General features: G+C 60.1%; 1 protein-coding gene across 4 annotated transcripts in view; it reads left to right on the top strand.

The window, feature by feature from the left end:
• Positions 1-9,622: 9,622 nt before the first annotated feature.
• SRC (SRC proto-oncogene, non-receptor tyrosine kinase) overlaps positions 9,623-25,034 on the top strand; it is a 46,727-nt gene continuing 31,315 nt past the window's right edge. For 2 of the 4 annotated variants that reach the window (XM_079128247.1, XM_079128249.1), the window contains exon 1: positions 12,005-12,151. The gene's annotated coding sequence lies outside the window, so the exon portion shown is untranslated. Of the gene's footprint in view, positions 11,348-12,004; positions 12,152-25,034 lie in introns of those variants that run through there. The other 2 variants (XM_079128248.1, XM_079128250.1) reach the window with 2 other exon arrangements.

Consider the following 25,034-nt stretch of genomic DNA (forward strand, 5'->3'; position numbering starts at 1 on the left):
TTCTGTGGCCTGGAGACTCTCCTCCTCCAGCAGTGAGGCCTTGGCCTTCGTTGTCCCCAGAGCCCTCCAGGGCATCAGGGAACCACCCGTAGCCCCCTCAGTCTCTACCAAGCCCCAAGTTCCTGTGGGAACATTCTGAGCTCGGAGGGCTGAGAGCCAGTCTCCCGCCCTCCCTCCCTGACCCCGCGCCCTGTCCTCCCTCCACGGGAGAATTGCCACAGGGTGAACCGCTGGTCAGACTCACAAAGGACTGAGATGCATGCTGCAGATGGAATCACGTCACTGGCGTCCCTGGCCCTGGATGGGCATGGCAGTGTCCTGGGATCTTCAGTCCCTGACGCAGAGGCTGTTGCCCCTGCCTTCCCAGCCAGGCCTGCTTGCTGTCCACCTCTTTGCCCTGCCTCCCAAGACCTCCCAGCCTCACTTCCTGCGGGCAGCCTGAGCTGCTCTGTGGTCAGTTTCCTGGACGCTTGTCTCCCTGCCTGACCTCCCCAACATCTGACTCAGGAGGAACCCCTCATGGGAGCCCAGACCTCCTTTGCAGGCTCCTCCTGAGGGCTGTGGGGGCTCTGCCTGGCTTTCTCATCCCACACGCAACGTGGGTGAGCCTCATCCATGGAATGGGGATTTTCCCAGGGGGTGGTGAGGGGGTTAATGAGCTAATACATAAAAGGCACTTAGCGCCTGGGGCAGTGTGTCAAATAAGCATTGGTTAAATTATTAATTTCATCATTTCATCAACATGGATGTCCACTAGGTCTGACCCGTGTAACTTGGCCAAAATTGAACTCCTGACTTTCCCCCTCAAGGGCTGCAACCCAGGCTTCAGTGATCAGCTCCCCGGAGAAGCCTGAGGATCAGTCTGGAGTCCACCCTCTCTGAGCGCCCACATTCCTAAGCCATCAGCAAGGACTGGGGGTGCTTCTCCCAAAGCATTAGAATCACCCACTCTTGCCACCTCCCTTGCCAGGGCTGAGCCACTTTTACTCCCTCCTGGAAGGCTCCCAGCCTCCTTACAGGCCTCCCTGCCTCCACTTCCCTGTCTCAATCCCTCCATCCGGCTGCCAGCAGGATCTTTCAGAAACACAGGCTAGACTTTGTCACCCCTGCCACCTCCCAGGCCCCTCTGCACAGCCCAGGCCAAGGGCACCAGGTTCACTCCCACTGCCCTCCTCCCATCCCCCGCTCCACCAGATCCGTTCAAGCCCACGTCCCCCTTGAGGCCTCTGCCCCAACACCTTTCCCCTGATCTTCAGATGGGCATATCCTTCAAGCTTCTACCTAAATCCCCCTCCTCTGAGGAAACTCTGTCCTCCTGCTCCCAAGCTCCTCACCCCCTCCCCATCTGTCCCTCATTTCTTTAGTCCTAGCCTGGGGCACATCTGTCTTTCTGCACCAATAGGTTTCTTTTCTGCTGTGGGGACCACCTCTCACACCAACCTGTGAACTCTGAAGCAGGCTGGATTAGTTTTATTAACCAGTAACAGTAAGTACCCACCCAGACTCATTAAATGCCCCATCCATTCCCTCAGCCTCAACCAGATCTTCAGATCTGGGCTCTGTGACCTTAGGAAAGTTCCTTAGCCTCTCTGGGCCTGGAGTTTCTGGCACTTGGCAGGTAGAGGGGCCTGTCTGGTGAAGGACTCCTCCTAGACCTAGTCCAAGGTAGAGGCCACCTGACTGCCCTCCCTGCTCTGTGCTCCTTGGGGGCGGGTGGGGCAAGCTTCCTCTTGTTGACGGAGTCCACTAGTGTTTGCTGAGTCAAGTGAGTCAACAGCCCTGCCCCAAGGCCCTGGAAGCAACTGCAGCAATGGGGAGGCCCCAGCTCAAGGCCCAGGGAGCTAATTTGATTATTGGATGATTAAAGATGTTTAATTATTGGGAGGCAGCTGTGGTGGCTGTTGAGTGTAGACGAGTGGCGGGAGGCCTGGTTTAAATTCAGGGTGTGGGAGGAGCCTCCCTGCCAACTCCAGGCCTCCCGGATCCAGCCATTCCTGGGAGAGGCGGCAGCCAGCTCCTGGGGCCCTCGGTGACTGAGATCTGGGCCAGCTCTGGGGCTGAGTTCCTTCCAGGCTCCTCCAGGGATATCCACCCCCGGATCCTCTCCCTGAGCTGGCAGAGGGTCAGGGAGAAGGTGAGGCCAGACTCAGGGTGTGACCTGGGCCAGGTGGCTGGCTCAGTTCCTGCCCTGGAAGCCAGAGAGGAGTGCTAGCTTCAGGCACAGGCTCGCCTGCCTGGCCCGCTCCAGCTGACCTGGAGAGTCTAGGCCTGAGATTTTAGTCCCGACAAGCAGGGTCAGAGTGAGGCCTGGTCTGAGTGATGCTGAGGCGCAGGCTGATTTCCTGAGGCCTGGCCTCCGCCTCCGCAGCTCTTGGCCTGCTGGGGCAATGGGTGGGCTAACATTCACATTCACCGTGCGGATGCGATGCCATCCCTGGGGCTCTGCTCCCAGGGGAGGGCCAAGGGCAGGTCCCAGTACTGAACCAGAGCTAACTGAGGAGCAGAGGCAAGGACTTTCCAGCAGAGAGGGCATGGGCAGTGGCTGAGGTGAGAGGTGGCATGGGCAGGGAGCGGCCAGCTGTGAGAAGCTGCAGGGCCCTGCGTGATCTCGCGTGTGAACTCGAGGCAGAGAAGCTGCTGAGGGCAGAGTTGTTTTTTGGAAAGGGCAAAGCAAGGGCTGTCACAGGATGAATGGGGACAGTGTCTGGTTGAGCATAGGGGAGGGGACACACGGGGGCTGGAAGAGAGGCAGAATTGGGTAAGGGGTGGCAGAGGGAGTTGGGGGCCAGGTTTCTTTCTTTGGGGGCCAGGGTGCTTAACCACTGAGCAACATTGCCAGTCCTTTTTATTTTCTTTAGAGACAGGGTCTTGCCGAGGTGCTTAGCGCCTCCCTAAGGTGCTGGGGCTGGCTTTGAACTTGCGATCCTCTTGCCTCAGCCTCCTGAGGCGCTGGGATTATAGGTGAGCACCACCACACCCCGTGTGTGTGTGTGTGTGTGTGTGTGTGTGTGTGTGTGTGTGTGTGTGTGGTGGCGGGGGGGCGGGGGTCAGCTTTCTGACCGAAGTTCCTGGAAGGACAGAGCAGCCATTCCTAAGCTGGGATGCGGAGAGCCAGTGAGAGGGGAAGGCCCGGAGGGTGACTGGGTGGACGGAGGCAGGCGGGGGAGCTGGGGTGGTGCTCAGTGGGCAGGCCCTTCTCCTTAGGCCTGCAGCGGGGACACCACAATGCTCCCACACCAGCTCCTCTTCCTTCCTGTCTCTCTCTTCCTGCCCCCATGCTGGCTTACTGGGATGATCCCCCAAAGAGTACAAGTCTGGGCTCTGCCTCTGGAGAAGCCAAACTACACTTGGTCTTAGTCAAAAGGCCCAAAAGACTGAGAGGCATTGGAGACGCCAAGCTAAGAAAAAGTCTAGCAGAGGTCACCAGACCATGGAACCTTCTGGGCTAACCCCACTGTGTCCTCAGGCCCCAAATCCAGGCGAGGGAGTCCCTTCCTCATCACTTTGTCCTGCCCACCCCATGCCCTAGCCCCAGAGGCAAGGTGAGCCAAGGCAAGAGGGAAGGGAAAGAGCTTGGTCCCAGCATGCCATGGGAATGAGCGGGCACCTCCCCTGGTTTTTCTCCCTCCCCATCAGGTGGAGCCAGAGCAGAAGCAAAATGAGCAACCACGGAACCGGAACCGCAAGGAACCACAATGAGCAAGGAACCACAACAGAGTGGTAGGTTCACCTCTAGGGACTGCCCACAGGGGCGGGGGAAGGCCAAGTGCATGGCCAGCTGGAATCTTGGGCTGTGGAGCTATGTGACCAGACCTAGTACTTGAGATACAGACCTGCTGGGGAGCAGAGTCACCATGATTAGGGGGAGCTAGATGGCACTTTTAAAATCACTTACATTATTTTCTGTTGCCCAAGTGACATCAACTCAACATAGAAAATTTAAAAAATAAAGACAAGTATAAAGTGTTGTGGTGCATCCTGTAATCCCAGCAACTTGGGAGGCTGAGGCAGGAGGATTGCTACTTTGAGGCCAGCTTCATTCAGCAACTTAGCAAGACCTGTCTCAAACAAAACAAAACAAAACAAAACAAAACAAAACAAAAAACAGGTGGGGCTGGGATGTGGCTCAGGGGTTAAGTACCCCTTGGTTCAACCCCTGGTACTAAAAAAAAAAAAAAAAAAAAAAAAAAAAAAGAAATAAATACAAAGGAAAGAAATATTAAGCTTATCTCTGACCGCCCCCAATTCCAAGGACAACTGCTAGTAATATGGTAGCGTTTCTCCCTTCTATTTTTCCTATCTCCACTTTTTTAGAAACATTAATAACTTTCTAAATTTCAAAATGATAGTTCCACATCGTCCCTGCGAAGGCTGTTGGAGCTGCTCACTTCGTTGGTGGAACCTGAGGTGGCTGCTCGCAGCCTGTGGTCTTGTGCTCACTGTTCTGCAGTCATGCAAGATGCCTGCCGTTGTTCTCAGTAAACAAGTGAGAGAAGTGGCGGTGGAGGGTTGAGTGACTTGCCCAAGGCCACACAGCTCTGAAGGAAGAGTCAGACCCACCTCCACTGCTGCTTTAAACGATGCCATTCAGCCTGCTGGTGGTCCCGCTTCTGGGCCCCCATGCTTGTTTCCTTTTTCTTTTTCTTTGTCCCGGGAATTGAACCCAGGGGCGCTTAACCACCGGGCGACATCCCCGGCCCTTTTTATGTTTTATTTTGAGACAGGTCTTGCTGAGTTGCTTAGGACCTTGCTAAGTTGCTGGGGCTGGCTTTGAACTCACAGTCCTCCTGCCTCGGCCTCCTGAACCGCTGGGATGAATCAGTCCCGTGTGAGCCTTTCACCAGTTCCACATGGAGGCTAATTGATTTGGGGGAATTATGTCGGGGTAGGCAGAATGGGGTGAAGTGTCTGACCATTCCCTAAGGCCCCCTGGACAGGGCGCCTCTTCCCTGAGCAGCTATGGATACACTGTTGACCAGAGAGCAGAAGGGACTTGCCAAGGCCGGGAGGCTGCAGAGGGTCTTGACTCAGATTCCCCACCCAGGGTGTGGACAAAGCTCAGGACACAGAATTACAGACCCAAGCTCCAAAGGGCAGGGGCTGGGCCAGTTTGTTCCCAACCTGGCCTGAGATGCAAGGGATGTGAGTGGTCAGGGAGGGGTCTGGGAGGAGAGTGAGTGGGGTCTGGACCACAGCAGATGAGCTGGCGCAGACCACGACTGGGCAGCTGTGTGGAGGCAGGAGGAGAAATGTGAGGCTGGATGGGGACTATCTGGTCAGACTTCCCAGGGTCTGAGTCTGGGAGAGGCCAGAGGAGGCCCAAGGAGTCTCAAGGCCCAGTGTCAGGGTGGCCCCCAACCCCCAGCCCGCCTGGCTAATTCCTGAGCGGGAGCAGGAGGGGGAAGTGGTACCAGCCACATTCAGCTGGTGAGTGGGAGGCAGGGCCGGCTCCCTTCCTGACAGGCTTGGAGCTCCTTCAGCCTGGCCCTGCCCCCACCCCGCCCAGCCCCTGCTGCTTGGCTCAGGCAGAGACGAATCCAGGGAGGCCGGGAAACAGGGAAGTCTGGTGGTGGAGAATCCGCTAAGAGAGTGGTCTGACGTGTCTCCCCCTTTCTGGACCAGACTGAGCTCTGGAGGCTGGGGTAAACTCCTTCCCATGCTTCAAGACCCAGTCCAAACGTCCCCTGCCTGGGAAGCCTTATGAGAATCCCCTGCCAAGGTCAATGGACAAATGTCCCTCTGAGTTCCTGCAGCACTCAGAAGCCACTTGGAGGTCACACGGGATGCAGATGGTGGGTCTCCTGGACACTGGCTCTCTTGCCTCCTTGCTCAGAATGTTTCAAGGTCCATTTCCTCTTTTGGTTTGGGAGCCTCCAAAGGGCAGGGTCTGTGTCTCTGTGGCCCAGAGGAGGTGCTGACCCCGGGGGAAAATCTTTGACCCTCCCTACCTGCCTACACCACGATAAGGACCTAGGATGGTGCCTTGTATACAGTAGGCAGTTAATAAATCTTGTGACATTGAGAAAACTCAATCCTAGCCTAGACTCTATCATAAGCTTACAGTAGGACCTTGGGCAAGTCACTTCTTTGTCCCACCCTCTGTTTCCCCAGCTTTAGAAAGAAGTGTCTAGTGACAACTCTTAGCTCCCTCTCTGTCCTAAAATTCTATCCTTTGCTCTGAATTTGTTATTTATTTATTTTTTGGTACTGGGGATTGAACCCAGGGGCACTCAACCACTGAGCCACGCCCTCAGCTCTTTTTATATTTTATTTTGAGACAGAATCTTGCTAAGGTGCCCAGGCTGATCTTGAACTTGCAATCCTCCTGCTCCAGCCTCCTGAGTCACTGGTTACAGGTGTGTGCCTCTACATGCCAGGCTGACTTCTGAGTTTCGGGGGCATGAGTCAGGTGTTCTGAAGAATGCCCCTCTTGTGAATTTTTCTCATGTTCTTTTCATGATTCAGCTGGGGCTCGGCTCCTGGGAGGGAGACCACAGATGTCAGATGCCATGCTCCTCACATCACGTCCCAGGTACCTGTTAGCAACGTGACCGATTGCTGTTGGCCTTGGTCACTTGGCCAAGGAGGTGTTTGTTGGATCCCTCCATGATAGAGGGAGGCACCCGCTCCCCTGCACCCAGCCACCTTGCTGCGCTGTGGGCACTGCCTGGAAGGAAGTCCCTGTGTGGCGGACACCTAAGCAGGGGGCAGCGCCCCTTCCTGAGGCTGGTGGGCTGTGGCATTTTTGCTTCTGTAGTTTCTATTTTTCCAAGTACTCCCACGAAACATGGCTGCCGTCCATCTTCCCAAAGCCTGGGAACTGGGGAAGATGGAGACACCCAACTGAGGTAGATGCCAAGGTGCAGAGGGGGCCACCATGGGTCTGGTCTCTTCACAGGAGTGTGGGTGGGACCGAGCCCCAGCGGAGGTCCAGGTCCAGGCAGGCTTGAACTTGGCTGGGGTTTGAATTTGAAACCCTGCTCTTCCTCACCACGTCGTGTCACCCTCTGAGCCTCAGTTTCCTTATCCCTACAGTGGGAACACAGGTATCTCCTGTCCTACCTCCTCGTGTTGCAAAGAATAGACTGGTGGCTACACCCGGAGCCCCAGGACCAGGTCAGGAGCCTCCGCGCAGGGACTGTGGGCCGTCAGGATTATTCTTTTTCTATTTGTCCTTCCAAGTCCCCTTGTGTGACCGGTCTCCTCTGCCCAGCGGGTTTCCAAGCCCCTCTGACCTCAGGGGTCACAGCTCTGGCTGCAGATTTCCGGCTGCCCTCTGGCCTCCCTGGGGGCTCGCAGATCAAGGGCCCTGGCTCCTTTTATCTTCCTCACAGGCGTTCATGGTGGAAGGATGCTGGGCGGGGCTGAGGGCACAGTGCTGTCCGCCAGTGACCCAGTGACGTCCTGTGGCCTTGGGAGGGTTTATGTCCCTATCCGGGCCTCCGGGGCACCTGTGGGGAGCGAGGTGATTGGCCCACACTTGTCCCCTCATTTCCACACGCATTCTTTTCCACGTTTGGCCTCCATGTCTGCCTCCAGACTCTGGTCTGTGCAGAGCCAGTTTGGGCCTTGGGCTTCTTGCCTATGAACGGCCCTGGGCCCCAGGTGAGGCCGCGAGGGCTTGAACACTGGGGCGGTGCCGGGTGGCAATGCCAGCTGTGTCATCTCGGCTCCGCCTGCCCAGGTGTGGCCGACCCAGCCCTTCCTGGTGGGAGGGCAGATGCTGGGGGAGCTGCGGGTACGTTGTCGCCCCTCCGGATGGCTGGCCTCTGAGGGAGACCGAGCTCGCCTGCGCCCAGCTCTCATGATGCTGGGGACGCTTCTCCAGTGCCTTGGAGTTTAGGCCTCCCGGCGGCTTGGTCACATTCCTGAACACGATCCGTGCTGTACACACAGGCCCACCTCTGTGAGCTGGCCACCTCACAATGGGGCGGCTAGACCCCCCCATTGGCAGGGCTGCCATCAACATGAGGCCTCCCTGTCCCATGCCTGTCCTGTTCTCCACATGTCCCCATTGTGCCCACCACCCTCCCTGGCTTCCCATTGCTCCTAGGATAGAAGCCACGCCTGAGGACTCTGCATTTCCTGGCATTGGCTTCCCCTCAGGCAGCGGGAGAGACCCAAAGGCCCTGGGGCGTGCCCAGTCACCCTCCTGCCTCACTCTGCACCCCAGCACCCCTGCCACTCTGGGCTGTTTCCAGCCTGTCCTTACTCACAGGTCCTCTGCCTGCACTCCTGCCTGGCCCACGTGCAGTTGGCCACCTCTGCAGGCTTCTACTCCCCTAGAACAGGGGCTCCTCTAGGCCTCTGTGCTCCTCCAACTCAGAGACCAGGCGTGGCTGGCTCACTGCTGCTAGCACCTGGCCCAGACCCCAGCACCTAGTAGATGCTCAGTAAATATCAGCTGAAGGCAGGGAGGAGGAATAGGGCTTAGCCAAGGACTAGGGGTAGGAACAGTGCAGGCAGGGAGAAGCAAGCACCCAGGCCTCAGGAGGGTCTTGCCACAGGAGGTGGCAGGGAAGAGGATGAGCTCCTGCAAGGGGGGGCCTGAACACTTGGCTGGGACCCCATCCAGACATCTCTTTATAAACTGTGACGGGCAGGGGCAGGAGGTGCCAGGCCCATTCCAGAGCCTCAGGTTGGAGCCTGGCCACCCCTCCTGCCCGTCCTGCAGTCCTGAGCCTGGTGTTTCCCAGTAGATGCCCCACAGGAAACCACATGGGGAAGGCAGGGCAGGGCTGGAGCGCCCCAGAGTGCCCGGGAAGGGTCTGGCTTCTCAGTCACTGCTCCAAGGGTGAGCTGGGGCTGGGCAGGGCAGATAGGCCACCACTGAGCCAGGGCCACCAGGGCCCCAGGGGAGGGTGGGCAGTGCTCCTGTTCCCTGTCATGGGACAACTCTGGTCCATGGGGTCATTGCCAGTGGTGAGCAGCTGGGCCTCTCCCACTCCCCGCATCGGGCTCTCAGCTATAGCTCTGACTCGGGTAGAGGGAGGAGGGTTCCAGAGGAAGGGCTGGGTGTCAGTGCTCTCCATCTTGACAAGGTCGACGTCAATAGCATCCACCACGGTCAGGCTCAGTGGCATGTGCCTGTAGTCCCAGCTGCTTGGTTTTTGTTGTTGTTTGGTTGGTTTTTGGTACTGAGGATTGAACCCAGGCACGCTCAACCATCGAATCATATCCCTAGCCTTTTTTTTTTTTTTTTGAGGCAAAGTCGTGCTAAGTTGCTTAGGGCTCTGCTAAATTGCTGAGGCTGATCTTGAACTTGTGATCCTCCTGCCTCAGTCTCCCGAGTTGCTGGGATTACAGGCCTGTGTCACCTCACCCAGCTAATCCCAGCTACTTGGGAGGCTGAGGCAGGAGGATTGCCTGAGTCCAGGAGTTCAGACAGGCCTGGGCAATACAGCAAGATCCCCATTTTGAATATATACACATATACATAAATAGCATCTACCACCTACTGGTACTTTGGGTTGGGAGATAGTTCCTATTGTTGTTCCAGGGCCAGTCCTTTTCATTAAAAATGGTGGATGATTTGCAGGTATTAAGCGATGAGTTGCTGTTTTACTAAAAACTAAAGTTTTAAGTAAAATAATGCACACAGAACCACTTGCCCCCCAGGCTAGACCAGCAAGTCTCCCATATGCATAATCCTGGAAGGTGGGTGGGATTTTACCCCCATTTTACTGCTGAGTAAACTGAGGCCTCAAGAAGGCAGGTCACACATCAGTGAAGGGAAGAATTAGAATTTGAACTTTTGGCTGTGGATTTCAAGTCAGTTCTCGCTCCCTGGTCAGTGCCTGCTCTGTGCTGGGCATGAGCCAGGCCATGGTCTCTGCTCTCAGGGTGGGGACAGACACACCCAGAATGGACTTGGGATGTGCCTCCATCAGGGTGTGTCAGGAAACATGTCCTAGCAGGGGTGGCATTTACTCAGGACCTCGAAAGATGGGGAGGGTGGGAAACTGGCCACGGGGCGGGCATTCTTGGCGGGGGTTACAGCCTAAGCAGAGGCCCAGAGGGGTGGTTAAAAATAAAGAGTACTTCCACGGCTGGATAATGAAACCATTGTGCTGGCCACATCCTTCTGAGAACCTCAGCCGCTGTGCAGGGCCCTCCAAGTCAGCAGAGGCTCCAGGTGGCAGGCTGCATCTGTGCCTGCAGATGCGTGTCCATGTTGCCCTCTCCTGTGACTGTGCAGGGCCACGAACAGTGAGAGCTGCTGAATGTCCCCCAACTCACGTCCTCCTCACGCAAGCCTTCCGAGGTACGTGCTGTCTTGGCCCATTTTGCAGATGAGCATACCGAGACTCCGAGAACTGCATGCTCTACGTCACACATCCAGGGAGTGGTAGAATCGACTTGAACCCAGGTCTGTGGGTTCAAAGTCTTATGTTTTTAAGTTCTTTATTATCCTAACTCTAGAAAAGTCCAGAACTTTCTGTCTAATGTTTGGGGGCGAAGCTAGTGATATGCTGGCAAATATTTAACAACATGTTCTCTGAAAGGAAAATGAAGGCTTGATTTGTAGCCTTTGCTGATTTCCAAGGTGTAAATGATGTGCCATCACTGAAGATGGCACTGGGAAGAACACAATCAGTTCTTGCAAGTTGGTAAGAGTCAGCTCCGGCACGTCAGCCGGAAGGATATCCGCCCTCACCCCAGCCGGCCAAGAAAGGCCAGTAGAGGTGTCTCAGGAGTGAAGGAGGGCCGAGGAACCTGCTCCTCCAGCCCGCCCGCCCGGCCCTGGGAAGCTGCGGTTAATCTTTAAGCCAGCCTTGCAAACAAGTGCACCATTTCAGCAGCCTGGTCGGGCCTGTGACACTGGCTGTGCTGCTGATTTTCATGGAGAGATCTTGAGCAGTCCCTTCCCCCTCTGGCCTTGGTTGATCTCCACATGAGGAACCATTCTTTGGGCACAAACCTGGTGGCCTTCATTGACACTTGTCAGTGTAGCTTTCCCAGGAATTATTATTATTATTATTATTATTTTGTGGCCATGTTTGAAAGCAGATGAAATCCTTATCCTTCAATGTTCACTCCAGTTTGATGGGAGAGGGGACTGGGCTGGGGAAGTGGGTGGACGTGTACTGGCCCAGCCGCGGTGACTCGCCTGCTGGTGAACCCGGACGGGGCAGGCTCCAGGCCCTGCTCATTCCTGCTCTCCTGGAAGCTCTACTGCGCCCTGAGGCTTTGGCCTCTCACTTCCGAGGATGCCCCTCCCAGATTCTCTCATCAGGGGCCTCTGTCCAGGGAAGCCCGGCGGCCTAGCTTCCCACCTGTGAAACAGAAGGGAAGCAGGTGGTGGTCATTTAAACCAGATCCCGGTGCCATGATTCCAGGAGGGCAGGTAAGGAGCCAAGGGTGGGGTGTCCACCCCCGATAGGGTAGCCCTGGCACCTGGGCCACAGGATGATGGAGAGTCTTCACGGCGGAAAGCTGGTCTCCTCAGGGTCCCTAGTTCTTGCTATTCTTCCTGCCCCACGGGGTCCAGAAGTGCCGAGCCTCTTCGCTGGCTCGGAAGCTGCCTGCTGCAGCAACACCGGCTCACAGCGGACGCGGACCTCCAGGCTGCAGCTGTAACATCCCAGGCACGGGAAATGAGCACCCCGGGGTGGAAAGAGACGTCGCTCTTTCCCACACTGCCCCCGCGACCCGGTCGCCAGCTCGGGAAACTCAGCTCGGCGCCGAAGTCAAGGCGGGCTTTTGGCAGTGCCTCAGCGTCCTCACCTGTGAAATGGGGCACCGCGAGCCACCAGCCCAGGTGTTGTGCGGGTCGGACCCTGAAATGGAGCGGAGCCGCTCGCCGGCCGGGCAGGAGGAGGGCGCCCACGGCGGGAGAGGCTGGCCGGGTGGGCGGACCGGCCGCGGGGGCACCTGGGCCGGGGGCGGCGGGGCGGGGCCTGGGACCCGGGCCGGCGCGGTCCGCGGGGGCAGCGGCGGGGACGCGGGCGGCTGGGCCGCGGCCGCCCCTCCTCCGCCGCTCCGCCCCTCGCTCCCGCCCGCGGGCCGCCGCCTCCTCCTTTCTCTCTCGCTCCGTCGCTCCGGCCCGGAATCCATTCCGGCCCGGGAGCCGGAGCGGCCAGGCCGCGTCTGCCGACCCGCTGGCCGCGCGGGCTGCGCCTCCAGGCTGTCGCCGTGCGCCGCGGCCCAGGTGAGCGCCCCGGCCGCCCGCCGAGCCCCCGGCCGCGGCCCGCGCCCCCGCCGAGCCGCGGCCCCGCCGGCGCGGCCTTTTGTTGTGATGCGGCGGGAGGGGGCTGGGCGGGGACCCCGGCCCCGGGCTGCGGGCGGCCGAGCCTCCGGCCGGGTCTAGGCCGGAGCGGGACCCGCGCCCTGTGGCGCCGCCCGCGCCCCGCCCGCGCCCCCAGCCCGGCCAACTGGGGGCGGGGGTGGCGGGGCGCCCCGGGGCGCGGGGCCGAGGCGCCGGCCGGGCCGCCGGGACCTCCTGCCCTCGTGGGGCCTCGCGTGGGGCCTGCTGCAGCCGGCTGCAAGGGACCGAGCCTGACTCGCCCGGTCCTCATGGCCCGGGCCCGCCTCTGAGCAGGCCCAGCCACCGGCCGGCCCAGAAGTTGGCAAAAGTTTGGGGGTTTCGCCACTAGGCCGGGTCCACTTGTCTCCCTGGGGAGGAGCTGGGGTGAGTTTGAGGCCTCCTTGGGGCCTCCACTTGCCATGCTGTGTGTCTTCAGGCAGCTGTCTGCCCTCTCTGAGCTGGGGTCCCCTTCAGTGGTACTAGGCTCAGGGGAGCCGCCGGGCTGACGTCAGGGTGATGCCAGAGGGAAGGGGCTCACCTGCAGGTGCCGTTCAGGCCCACCCCACTGCCTTCAGGCGCACCGAGAGTGGGCGGAGAGCTTGGAGCCCTGAACAGGCCCCATGGATGAGCTCACGGATGCTGTCCAATTGGGGCAATGGTCTGTGGGTCACCTGGCATGAGGCTGGTTTCGAGGGTGGGCCCCCCTGGCCCTGCTGCTGACCCTCTTCTCAGCCCCTGGCTGCAGTCAAGACACCTAAGCTCCTGTCGCTAGGTGACTGAGGCTGAGGGCCTGGCCCCTGATCCCCACGTGTGAAGTGGGTTCCTCAGGTGGAGGGTCTGTGCTTCTGCATCTGTGAATTGGCATACAGTAGGTGCTCAGTAGACGAGTCCCGCAGCAGACGGACTGCCTGAGATGGACAGGAGGGCAGCTTGCTGGCTGCCTGGAGCGCACCTCCAGAGGGGCTGGTTGGTGCCTCTAAAGGTACCTCAGAACCCCTTGAGGAAGAAATGGCCCTGGCGCCCCCTGCCTCCCACAGCAGTGGACCTTAGGTTTGGCCCCTCTGGCCTCAGTTTCATAAGCTGGAAAATGGAGGATCAGCAGCTGTAAGTCACCTCCTCAGCGCCTTCTAGGAGGTAGGGCTCTTGCTTATCTTCATTTCACTGCTGGGGAAACTGAGGCTTCGAGAGGCACCCGAGGACCAAGGCCATGCACTCTGAAGCTGTAATTAGAGCCCGCACCTCAGAGACCCCAGGCTAGCTGCCTGTGAGCCCCTCCAGTGGCGTAGTGGTCGCCCAGCATGGGACAGGCGTGGGGGGAGACTCCGCTTCTGGTGACGGGTGGCAGCCACGAGGCCACTCTGGTGACGTGGTGTGCCTGTGCCCCGGTGATGTGGTCTTTCCACCCGGGGAAGTGATTTACGGTGTGTCACTTGTGTCAGCTGACTGCCTGCCTGGGCCCAGTGCACCCCAGGCCTGAGGGCTTCCCTGACAGATGCAGCCTCCCCTGCCCGGGCGGGCCTCCGCTCTTGCTTTCCAGGATCAGCTGGGGTCCCCTATCCCAGGAGCCCCACCCCAGCCTTCTGTCCCCCGGGCTCTCCCAGGGCTCCTGCCTTGGCTTCCCCTAATGTCATCTGGGGCTGGGGGCGGAGGACGGGCATCGGGGAGGAAGTGGCTCAGTGGCCTGCTGACAGACCCTCTCCCACTCATCCCCTGGGCCTCAGCTGACTCCATTCCCCAAACCTGTCTAGATACAAGTATCCACTGAGCATCTACTATGGTCCGTGTGCTTTGAATTCAGCCGAGCAGTGGTCAGTTGGCAGAGGGGCTGCAGAGGATCAGAGATGTCCGGGAGGTAGTCCTGAGCTAGGGGAGCAGCCATTCAGTCCACAAAGACTGCGAGTGGGACTCCTTCTTCCCTCCTGCTCAGCTACTCTGTGGGCCCCTTTGGGCTGTGGGCTGCAGCTAGTGCAGTGGGTACTTGCTGGGCACTTACGAAAAGTCTCCCAGAAGTTAGAATCTGGACAGTAAGCCAGGTAGCAGACAGGCTGCCAGATAAACTAGTAGATAATCACTGAAGTGGAGAGGTTTCAGACGGAGGCCTGCGGTACAGAGGAGTCTTGGAGGAAGCATGTGGAAGTCCTCAGGTGGAACCTCGGGGAGGGAGGTGCATATGCAAAGGCCCTGAGGTGCTGGAGTGTGGTGTGGAGAAGAAGCAAGGGGACAGCCTGGAGGCTAGAGCAGAGAGTGAGGTCAGTGTGTGAGAAGTGAGGTGAGGCCATGTTATTAGATGGGCTGCATCAGGTAAAGAGTCCCTAGAGGCCTGGAGGAGTTTGGCTTCTATCTTTACATAGGGTGCTGATGGGTCTCTCTCACAGTGAACAGCCTCACACTGGAGGCCAGGAGTGCAGAACTGACCAAGGTACCTGATGGAAATAGATGTGTGAACTGGACTCCGGTATTCTATGGGGGCTAATCAGGTCTCAAGAGGAGGAGGCATGTGAGGCTGGGCTTTGAAGGTAGAATAGGAGTTAAAGGAAGGCTTGAGAAGGGGCGGGCCAAGGATGAAGACTATACAGGGCGGATGGAAGCTGGGCGTGAAGAGAGAACAGGGAAGGTTGACCAGAGAGGTGGAGACCAAAGGTATGGTGAGGACTTGCAAATCAGGTGGGCCTGGGCTCGAGTTCTGCCCGTTCTTGCTGTGTGTCTTTGAGTCATTCATTTTTTCTTTTTCTTTGTACCGGGGATTGAACCCAGAGGCCCTTAACCCCTGAGCAACACCCCCAGCCCTTTTTATGTTATTTAGAGCAGAGTCTAACTGAGGTTAGGTTGCTGAGGTTAACTGAGGTTAGGTCACTAGGTTGCTGAGTCTGGCTTTTGAACTCATGATCCTCCTGCCTCAGCCTCCCCAGCTGCTGGGATTATGGGCGTGGCCACCACACCCAGCTCATTGTATCTTTCTGAGACTTAGTTATTCGTCTTGAAAATGGGTTTCAGATTTGGGTTAAAGGAGGGCCGTGTACCTAGTGCCTGGCACAGTAGATATTCAGAAAATGGGACTTGTTTTGCTTTGTTACATTGGGAAGGTCAGTTGGCATCTCTGGTGTGGCCTTGCCAGCTATGTGGTCAAGGCCCTGAGTGGATGATCTCATTGAGTCTGAAGGTGCCAGTTGGGCAGGGCTGATGTAGGAGAGGAAGTTGGCAGCTAAGATCACCAATGTGCTGGGTAACCCTGAGCTATACCCTGCCCTCTCTGTGCCTTCTCTGTGCGTGAGAAGGCTGAACTGGGGACCGTGCCATGAGTCTAGTGCTGCTGAGCTTCCCGAGCCTGCCGCAGGTGAAGTAAATGCCCAGACCTGCAGAGGGAAGCCTCTCTTCTAGGGTGTCCCAGTGGTTGGTCGGGCCGAGGCGGGGGCTCTGGACCCGCAACCCGGTGCCTGGTGCCACCCAGGGCCTTAGAGCCACCGCAGCGGCCCCGGGTCCCCCCACTGCGGGCCTTCTGCCAGTGCTGCCCCCTTCCAGCCCCGTTGCTCTACCCTTGGGGCTCCACAGGCCCCTCTTCCGGGGGCTGCCCGCCCCGCCTCCCCTGGAGCTCCTGGGAGGGCACCTCCTCAGAGGGGCCTCTTGTCCTCACCCAGGGGGTGGGCTGGGGAGTCACGGTTCCAGGATGTCCCAGGAGGACAGAGCAAGTCCTTCACGCAACCAGGTGCTTAGCAGATAGGGATGGGGCAGAGCTGGACCCTGGCATCCGCCTGACCAGAGCTGACCCAGTTCCTGAACTGTCCAGGGGGAGCTAGACCTGCACCTAGTAGGGCCAAGGGAGGGTGGCACCTGGTGGCTGGCTCTGCATCGCCGCTCCCCAGGAAGGAGGCCGGGCAGAGGCCTCCCTGTGTTGGGCCTCATTCCCAGCTTAAGTTCAAAGTCAAGTCACTTAGCGTCTTTGAACCTCCACCTTTGAACACCTCGTCGTGAGGATTCGGTCTGCGCGTGTGGTCTGTGCCTTTGATCGCTGGAGATCCAGTGACCCGTACATCTTTCTTGTCCCCTCCCTTCCCTCTGCAGGCTCAGAGAGCATCCAGTCCTGCTTTGAACTGGAACTCAAATTCCACAGACCCAAAGGCCCTTTCTTGACTTTGTGCAAAGGAGAACTGTGATAGATTAGTAATGTCTGCCGTGGGCACAGGATCGGAGGTGTTGTATGTGTGCTTTGAGTTTGTCATTCCTGGTCCGTTCAGACCTTCTCTCTTCACAATGAGGAAAATGAGGCCAGAAAGACCCAGGATAGATCATCTAAGCTGGGAGAAAAATACAGATGTCTTGACTTTGGGCAAGTGACTTCCCCCTACCTTCATCCCTTCTGTTCTCCCCCAACCTCAGATACCAAGAGAAGTTCCAGAATAAAAGGAGAAGCTGGAAGGGAGGAGGATTGGACCATCGTGGCCCAGTCCTTCCTGTCCAGATCCTCATTTCCTCATCTGCATAGTGCAGGTTCTTCTCTCACTGAGGCTCCTGGATGGGGACCTGGCTGGGGACTCTGCAGGGGCAGCCCCATCTGAGACCTCTTGGTGCCCGTGTGGCACTGAGAGCGTCCAGGATGGGTGGGGAGTCGTGGCTGTGGAGCTGCTGGAGACTGTGGGAATGGGTCCTCCTGAACCCATGGGCCCACTGGGCTGGGAAACCAGCACAGGCGGGGCCGGATGCTGGGGAGGGGGACTGGCTTGGAGTGGCATCAGGAAGCACGGCCTCCCTGCCAAGGTCTGATTAGCTTTTCTCAGTCTACTTTGTCCAAATTTACGGTCTTGGCTTTCCTTGATGTCAGTACCCTCACGTGGCGTCCTCCCTGGCTGGATCACAGTGAGACTGCCTCCTGAGGGCGAGTGGAACTTTTATTCCTATCACACAAAAGAGCTTGAGGTTCAGAGAGGCGCAGTGTTGGGGCCACAGGCACCCAGCAAGTGGTCTGTGGACCCCAGGCCCTTGGCTGGCATCTTTACCAGGTAGAGGTTAGGTGTGGTGCTGGGGTCTGGCGACCTGACTCTTGGGCTGTGGCTCCAGCTGACAGGTCTCCCTCCGTTCAGATCCTGAGACACCGATCTTGGTGCTCGTGACATAACGTGGTGGAAGTGGCAAGACCTGGGAAGCCCTTGGCTCTGGGTTCCAGCGCTGGTGTGGCCACCTGTGTGGTGTGTGACAGGGGCCACGACTGCTCTGAACCTCAGCGTCACAGTTGGGGAGCGGGGATGCCGGTGCCGGTACCGTGAGCCGAGTGTGCCCCAGCGCGTGGCCGATGGCCAGGGCTGTGTGATGGCGGAGGTGATTCCTGTGACGCAGAGTCCTGGGCCCGTGCAGGCCAGTTGACCTGGGAATCTCCAGGGCTGGGACTGGCCACTGGGTCTGTGGGTGGCCTTCCCTGTGGAGCAGGGTGGGGGTTCAGCTGGAGGCAGGCAGGCTGGGTGGCTGATCGATGGAAGTCACCAGCTCCAGCCGCCCTCCGGGGCCAGCACCTATGCTGGCCAAGGTGTCCAGCGCCCTTGTGGCCCACCTTGGCCTTCCAGGTCCCCTCTCTTCAAAGGTGGCTACCCTTTGGCACTTGGGTTCCTCACTTGCTTGGCCTGAGAGGCAGGGCTGTTCTTGCCCTTGTTTCCTAGGGAGCAGCTGAGGCTCAGAGAGGGGCAGGGGTGGGCCCAGGCTGCACAGGAAGGGCTCCCTGAGGCTGGTCTGGGCAACCTCCCCCTTCCCCCGTCTCCCTGTCATACAGTGGCCCTGCAATCCCCTGAGCCATGCTCTCCTCCTGCCTGTCCTGGGTGGTCCAGCTGCCAGGCCTTGGGTTCCGCAGGGCCGAGGCCCAGTGGCCCTGCTGCTCATTGCCCTTCCAGTGCCAAGGTGTGTGGCCCCGGGAGGTGGCCCTCCCTCTGCCTGCCCTCTGCTCCCCTGCTGCCCTCCCTCCCAGCTCCAGCACACTCTGTCATGGGTGGCAAGTCACAGTATTCTTTCGGCCTCTTTGGGACACGTGCTGATTGTCACTCCTGGGGGTGTGGCACCATACATAGGTCACAGAGCCGTCCCCAGCAGGGCTGGGAGGGAGACGGACCGCATAATGATCTTTATTCTGCAGACAGGAAACTCTGGCCTCCCGTCGAGCTCCTGCAGAGCTCCTCCGCTTGGGCAACTGGGGTGGCCGACTCCACTGAGTCCCCAGTCTCCCCAGGTTCCATGAAAGCCTCGACTTATTGTCAGAAGGATTCAGAGGCTCAGAGGAGTGGAGGGACAGAGCATGGAGGGTTCCTGTGCAGGGAGGCAGCCTGCCCACGGTCCCAGCCCCTCTGCTTGTTTGCTCGTGTTGGTGTTGGAGACAACCTGGGGCACTTCACCAGCGAGCACATCCTTGCGTCCTTTTTATTTTGAGACATAGCCTCATTGAGTTTCCGAGGCTGGCGTTTCCGAGGCTGGCCTCTAACTTGGGTTCTTCCTTCCTCAGCCTCCCGAGTCACTGGGATTACAGGCCTGTGCCCCTGTGTCCATGTTCCCACCCCTTCTGAACGTAGTAAGACATGTCCAAGATCCCGAAGGAATCCAGCTCCAGTGGGCCCACCCCTGGGGTTCCTCTGTGGTCTCTCGCCTTCTGATTTTGTTGAGCCCGTTCTCCATGCTGGTTGGAGGCTGTGTCCTCCCCTCAGCAGCCCCTGACTGTGCTCTGGCCCCGTTTCACCAAAGAACTCAGGGAGCAGAGGGGTTTGCCCGGGTTGTCCCAGCAGCCTCCTGAGCCACAGGCCTGGCCTGCCTCATGTGACCTGCTGGCCTTGACTGCCGCATGGGGGCCAGTCCTCCCGCCGTGCTTTGGGCAGCGTGGAGGTTCCTCCAGCCACCATGCGACATTAGAGGTCAGTTCACCTCGTGCCTCCGCCTCCATGGCCTCATGGCCTTTCCAGACTCCCGAGCGGTACTGGACTTGACTCTGAGCTGTGCCAGCTAATGGTCAGTGCGCCCGGATTCAGCTGGTGTGCTTTCTACCAACCTGGAGAGGAAAGCAATGGCAGCCCCATGGCCAGATGGGAAACCGAGGCTCAGGGGTCAGGAAGCAGTCTCCGCCAGGCCTGGAGCGTGTCACAGTGGCTCCCGGCATGTCCGCTTTCTAGATGGGGAAACAGCCCCTGGGAATGAACCTGGCCGAGAGCCCAGGTTCCTGTCCCCAGACTGGGTGGCCTCCTGATCCACCTGCTCTGGGGCTTCCCATGTGGAGCCTCAGTGTCCTTATCTGGGAAATGGGCTAGTGAACGTGTCCTCCTGTGACGTTCACCCGCACTTAGCTACGGAAGCTGGCTCTGTGCTCCTTGCAGTGTGTGGCTGTGCTCTCACTGTGGGCCTGTGCATTCTGTGCAGAGATGGTTCTGTTTTGGGGTGTGCTTCTGGGCCTGGACCCTGGAGCCCTCCACCACTGACCCTCCCCCTCAGCCCTTTTTATTTATTTTTGGGTGCTGAGGACTGAGCCATGTCCCCAGCCCTTTTTATTTTTTATTTTGAGACAGGGTCTTGCTGAGTTGCTTAGGGCCTCCCTAAGTTGCTGAGGCTGGCATTGAACTTGGGATCCTCCTACCTCAGCCTCCCGAGCTGCTGGGATCACAGGTGTGCGCCACCAACTGGCTGCTTAGTCTGCCACCCTAGGCAGGGGTGAGGGTCAAGAGGTCTTCTGTTGGGCTTCTGTTCTGTCAGGGGCTTTGTCCTGCGTTGGACCAGGTCTCCGGGGCTGGGCCTATTAGCAGGCCGACCTGGCCCTGCCAGGCCCCATGGCCCCTTGTCTGCCTGCGGCCTCTGGCTGCTTCTCTCGGAGCCTGTGTCCTCATCTGTGACATGGGGCAGCTGCTCCTCGTAGGGCCCTCCCACACCAGGCTTTGAGGAAGTGAGGTTGACCAGCAGTGGTCAAGGTCGCAGGGATGGGCAGGATCCTGGCTGGCAGGAGGAACAGCCCTCCGGGCAGAGGATCCATGTGATCGCGGGTTTGCAGGGGGCATTCAGGGAGCCCAGTGTCTCAGTGGTTCCGTTAGACTGGCCCCGAACTGAGGGGCGGCTGGCGCGCTGGCCGCGGTGGTGCTGGCCCCTGCCCTCCAGCCAGGCCTCTCTGTGCCCTGGGAGCTGCCTCTTGCTCTCCCCTCCCCCACCCTGCCAGGTGTTCCCGAGGCCCCGGAACCAGATGAGCCACAGTTCTATTTGGGGACAATTCGGCTGTTCCCGTTTCTCTCCTGTGCCCTAGTTTTAGAAACGACGTGGGTTTTGTTACCAGTTGGCCAGTTGCACAAAGCTCCCCCTCCTCCCGCTCCACCCAGACCACAGGTCCCTGGGCCTCGTGGGCACACGGGCTCCTGCCCTGCCAGTCGCTCCTGGACTCTGCCCCTGGGTTCTCTGGGCGGGGAGTTGCGGGTGGTCTGGGCCTTGTGGTCGTGCTGGGGACCCCAGGGATGCTCTGGGAGCCACGCAGGGCCCGAGCCTCACCCTGCCCTGGGGGGGGGTTCTCAGGGGAGGGGAGGCCTGGCTGGGGTCTTCCGGGGGCGAGCAGGCGCCCACGAGAGAAGGCAGGGTGTGCCAGGAAGCGGGGCTGTGTGCTGACGGCATGAGGCCCCGAGAGCCCGGCTCGCTCGCTCGTGGTCCTGCTGGCTCAGGAAGTGTGGCTGCTGGAGGTGGCCTTGGTGGCTACCCTGAGAGCAGAGAGGCCTGCAGAGAAGGTGGGTGGCCAGGTCTGGGTGGAAGGAGAGTGGCAGGTGCAGGGAGTCCCTTGTCCTCCGGCAGGCCAGGTGCTGCCCGCAGGATGTGGGGACATGCGTTGCAGCCCCATGGTGGGTTCCGAAGGCCTGCAGGGTGGGGCTGGCCTCCCTGCCTCATGGGGTCCAGGTGCCCCCCTAGGTGCAGGCAGGTCTGCCCTCCGCCTGGGCTGAGGTGGGCCCGGTGCCTGCAGTGCTGAGGGGCCTGGCCTGGAGCCCGGGCTTCGCGCTCTCTGCCCGGGAGACTTGGGCCAGGTGACTTCTCCTTCTAGTCCTTGGTTTCCCCATCTTCAAAAGAGCCTCCCTCTGGCTCCTGCAGGACAAGAGGAGACCTTGCAGGCCGGGACCGAGCCAGCCTCGGAGCCTGGCTCTGGAGCAGGGCCCTGGCTGCCCCGGGTACTGGGCTGCTGGCTGCTGAGGCCCGTGGAGGACAAAGCTCCTTGTGATGGGACGACGGAGCCTGGGAGCCCCCTCCCTGGCGAGCAGGGCCTCCTGCCCTCGCCACCCGGTTCCCCAGGTTGTGCCACGGGGAGGGGAGCCTGGGGCTCAGCTGCCTTGCTGGCTCCGGTTGATGGGCTGGGTGGACCCGTCCCTTCTCTGGGCCACCTTCTCGGGGCCCAGGTGTTGCTGTTGATTCCAGGCCCTCTGTGGGTCCCTTGCCCATCCATCCATCCATCCGCCGCCTCATTCAGCAGTGACTTGTCCCCTCCCTGTCAGGCTCTGTTTTCTGGTCAGTGTCTGATCTCACAGGAAGGGGCCCAAGCCTCCCAGCTGTTTGCTGGTCCGAATGTTAGACCCACAGTGTTCCCCTGTGGGGACAGAAGTGGCCCCTGTCCCCAGGGAGCATGTATGCACAACGACCTCAGCTCTACACCACACAGCTGAGGTCCAGGCAGGAAGGACCTTCCCCAGGAGGGGCTTGAGCTGAGACTGAGGGGAGCAGAGTTGGCTGGGTGTGCTGCCACTTAACCATGTGGCCTGTCAGAGCAGGTGACACGTCAGTCCCCAAGGCCAGAGGAGGCGAGGGTGAGGAGTGTGGGTGAGGAGAGGAGACTCTGGGTAGAGGGAACGGTATGTGCAAAGGGCCTGAGGCAGGAGTGTGCTGGGTTCTCAGGGAAGGGAAGAGGTACTGACGGTGGAGCAGAATGAGAGAAGGCGTGGGACTGGTAGAGGCCCCTGCAGGGCCCTAGTGGCCCCCTGGTGGACTTTGAGCTCCTGAAGCTTTGAACACTGGGTTGTCCTTTAGGTGAGGCTGATGTTCTCACCTATCTTACAGGGTGAGAAAACAGGTGGAGAGTGGCACCCATAGCCCAGGGTGCCCCATGGGCAGGGCTGGCTTGGCCTTTCAGGGCCCAGGGGACCTAGGGGCTTGGGAAAGTAGATTCTGGCCCCCAAAACTCCAGCTAAACTTCATACCTGTCTCCTGTCCTGGACTGGCTTGAGGAGGTAGAGGCTGCCCGTTGTGACCTGGGGTGGTCAGGGGGCCTAGACTTCAACTTGCCACATGAATCGGGCCTCAGCTTCCCCCACTGTGAAATGGGCACAGTTATGGTCCCTACCTCACAGTGCTGTTGGGAGGACTGGAGGGGACAGGAATGTACACGGTGTGTATTTGGTAGTCAGCAGGGGCCTTGCGCTGTCTGGGGGAGTAAGGGCGTGTATCCGCCTGGACTCTGACCCCCTCCACCCCAGAGCTGGGCTTCAGGGTGGGAGCTGGGAGTGGCTTCTTCCAGATAACTCGACACCTTGCGATTGAAGGTCCCTGAAATCCATGCCTGACACACTTTCCACGTGGGGGACGGAGTTGGGGGGACCTGGGACTGGTCGGGGCTTCTACGCAGGTCCCTGCTGCCTGCCCGGGGCTCAGCTCACCTCCTTCCTGGTTAATTCCTCCCCTCTGGGCCTCCAGGCCTGGGACAGGCCCAAGTGGGGAGGGATCCTGTCCCCAACAGTGCCATTCAGGGACTGGGGTCCAGAAGGGGGCCCTCATCCTGCCCAGGAGGAGCCTGGAGAGCAGCTGGCGGGAGCAGGAGGTGCAGGGCTCCCCTCCTGGCTCGGCCCCCTGGGCGCGGCCTGCTGCAGAAGCACCTCCGTCTCTGCCCGACCAGCCCGAGCCTGCAGCAGCCCCACCGACTGCCCTGGCAGAGCTGTGTGAGGCCTGCCCGCCTCGGGCGTGTTGGGGCTGCGGACGCAGGAGCAGACACGTTCCGGCCTCCCCGGCCCTCGGACGGCCTCGGTGGCTCCTTGCTCACTCAGCAGACACTTCCCCACACCAGGTTCTGGGCCTGGGCCTGTCTGGGCGGGCTGGGCCGGGTGCCCTCTCAGACTTGCACACTGCCCCGTGTGTGTCCGCGTGGTCACGGGCCGCCCGGACGGTGGCCACGGAGGGCAGCGGGGTTGGACAGACTTGGGCCACGGCCTGCTGCCTCTTTACCCTTTGGGGCCCTGCGAGGTCCATGCACCCACCACCCGTCCATGCATCCACCCCTCCACTCCCGTGCCAGGGGCTCTGGAGACGGAGACGCTGCAGAGCGGCCCTGCCTCGCCCACAGTCCCACGGAGCCGGCAGAGGCGCAGTAGACGGGCTGCGGAGGTGACGCAAGCCTGTGGTCTGAGGTGGAACGGAGGTCGGAGGTCGCGTGCCTGGGTCACCATCAGGCCGCAGCCAGGGAAGGGGTTCCTGCCGAAGGAGGGAGCGAGCTGTGGGGGTCCTGGGAGGAGTTCTAGGGAGGGAGCAGCCCCGCGGAGGCCCTGGACCAGGCGTCCAGTTCTCAGTCCCCATGTGGTGGGGCTGCGGAAGCCCAGGGAGGAGGGGCGGGTAGGGTCTGGCGCTGCCTGTGCTTGGCCTCAGGGTGCCCTGGAGTTCGCGGGCAGGGGAGGGAGAGGCAGTGGTGATGCCTCGGGGCAGGGAGCTGCGCGGGAGGCTGGGGAGGCTGGGGAGGCTGGGGAGGCTGGGGAGGCTGAGGAGGAGGGCGGCAGCAGCCCGGGACAGGCCTGAGCCGCAGGGAGCGGGTGGAGCATTTGGGTTTGCACACCTTGCTGACCCCTTGGGCTCAGGTGCCCTGTCCCTCAGGGACCTGCCAGAGTCCCTGTTCATGGGTGGGTAAGGGGCGGGCTGGACCCTCCTGTGGCCTTACCTGTGGGCTCTGAGCCCAGGCTGATCATGTGGCAGGGCCTGGCCACTGGGAACTCCTGCCCACTGGTGTCCCTGGAGGGAGCTGCTGTGGGGTGTGGGCGGGAGGGGGCACTGTGTTCCCAGAGCCGGAGGCAGCCGAGTGCTGGCAGGAACAGCGGGCACGCGGGCAGGGCCGGCTGGCGCCTCCCCCAGCCCAGCCGCCCCAGCTGGTGGAGGTGGGCAGCTGAGGGCTGGGAGAGGTGACCTTGGAAAGCTGGGAGGGGAACCTGTCCCCTCCGTGTCCCACGTCACCCTTCATCCTGAGGGGCGTCTGCTGAGGATCCTTAGGCCCAGGGCCACGTGGCGCTGCTGCCCGGCCCTCTGCAGGCCAGTGGTGCTCAGCCTTCTTCAGACCATCATGTGCTGCCTGGATGGGTGTCCGAGACCCAGCTGGCCGATGGACCCCTGGTGCTGGCACCTCCTCAGCTCGGTGCTCTTGGGCCCACATCTTCATTCACGAGCAGGCCTCAGCCTTGCTGTGTGATCCAGGGAAGGATATCCCCCTCTCTGAGCCTCAGACTTCTGTGTGAAAGAGGAGAGCGTGGAAGGCGTCCCCAGGATTGGGGCTGTGACCTCCTGCCACCCACAGTGAGCCCTGGGGTGAAGCTCCCCCAAGCCGCCCTCACCAGCCCGAGGGGCTGCCATGGCAGGAGACCCAGTCACCCTCCTTCCTGGTGACCTCGCTCTGGACGTGGGGCCTTGGTGGAGGGAGAGATTGGCAGTGGGTGTGGCAGGCAGAGCAGTCCAGGGGCTCCCGCGGCCCCTTCCTGGCCATGGCTGGAGCTGCCTCTGCTGGGTCGCCTCGCCTCCTGCCCCTCCATCAGCCAGCTCTCCTCCTCCAGGAAGCCCACTGTGTTTGGGT

This window comes from Sciurus vulgaris (genome assembly GCF_902686455.1).
Source record: "Sciurus vulgaris genome assembly, chromosome: 2".
Classification (NCBI taxonomy): Eukaryota; Metazoa; Chordata; class Mammalia; order Rodentia; family Sciuridae; genus Sciurus; species Sciurus vulgaris.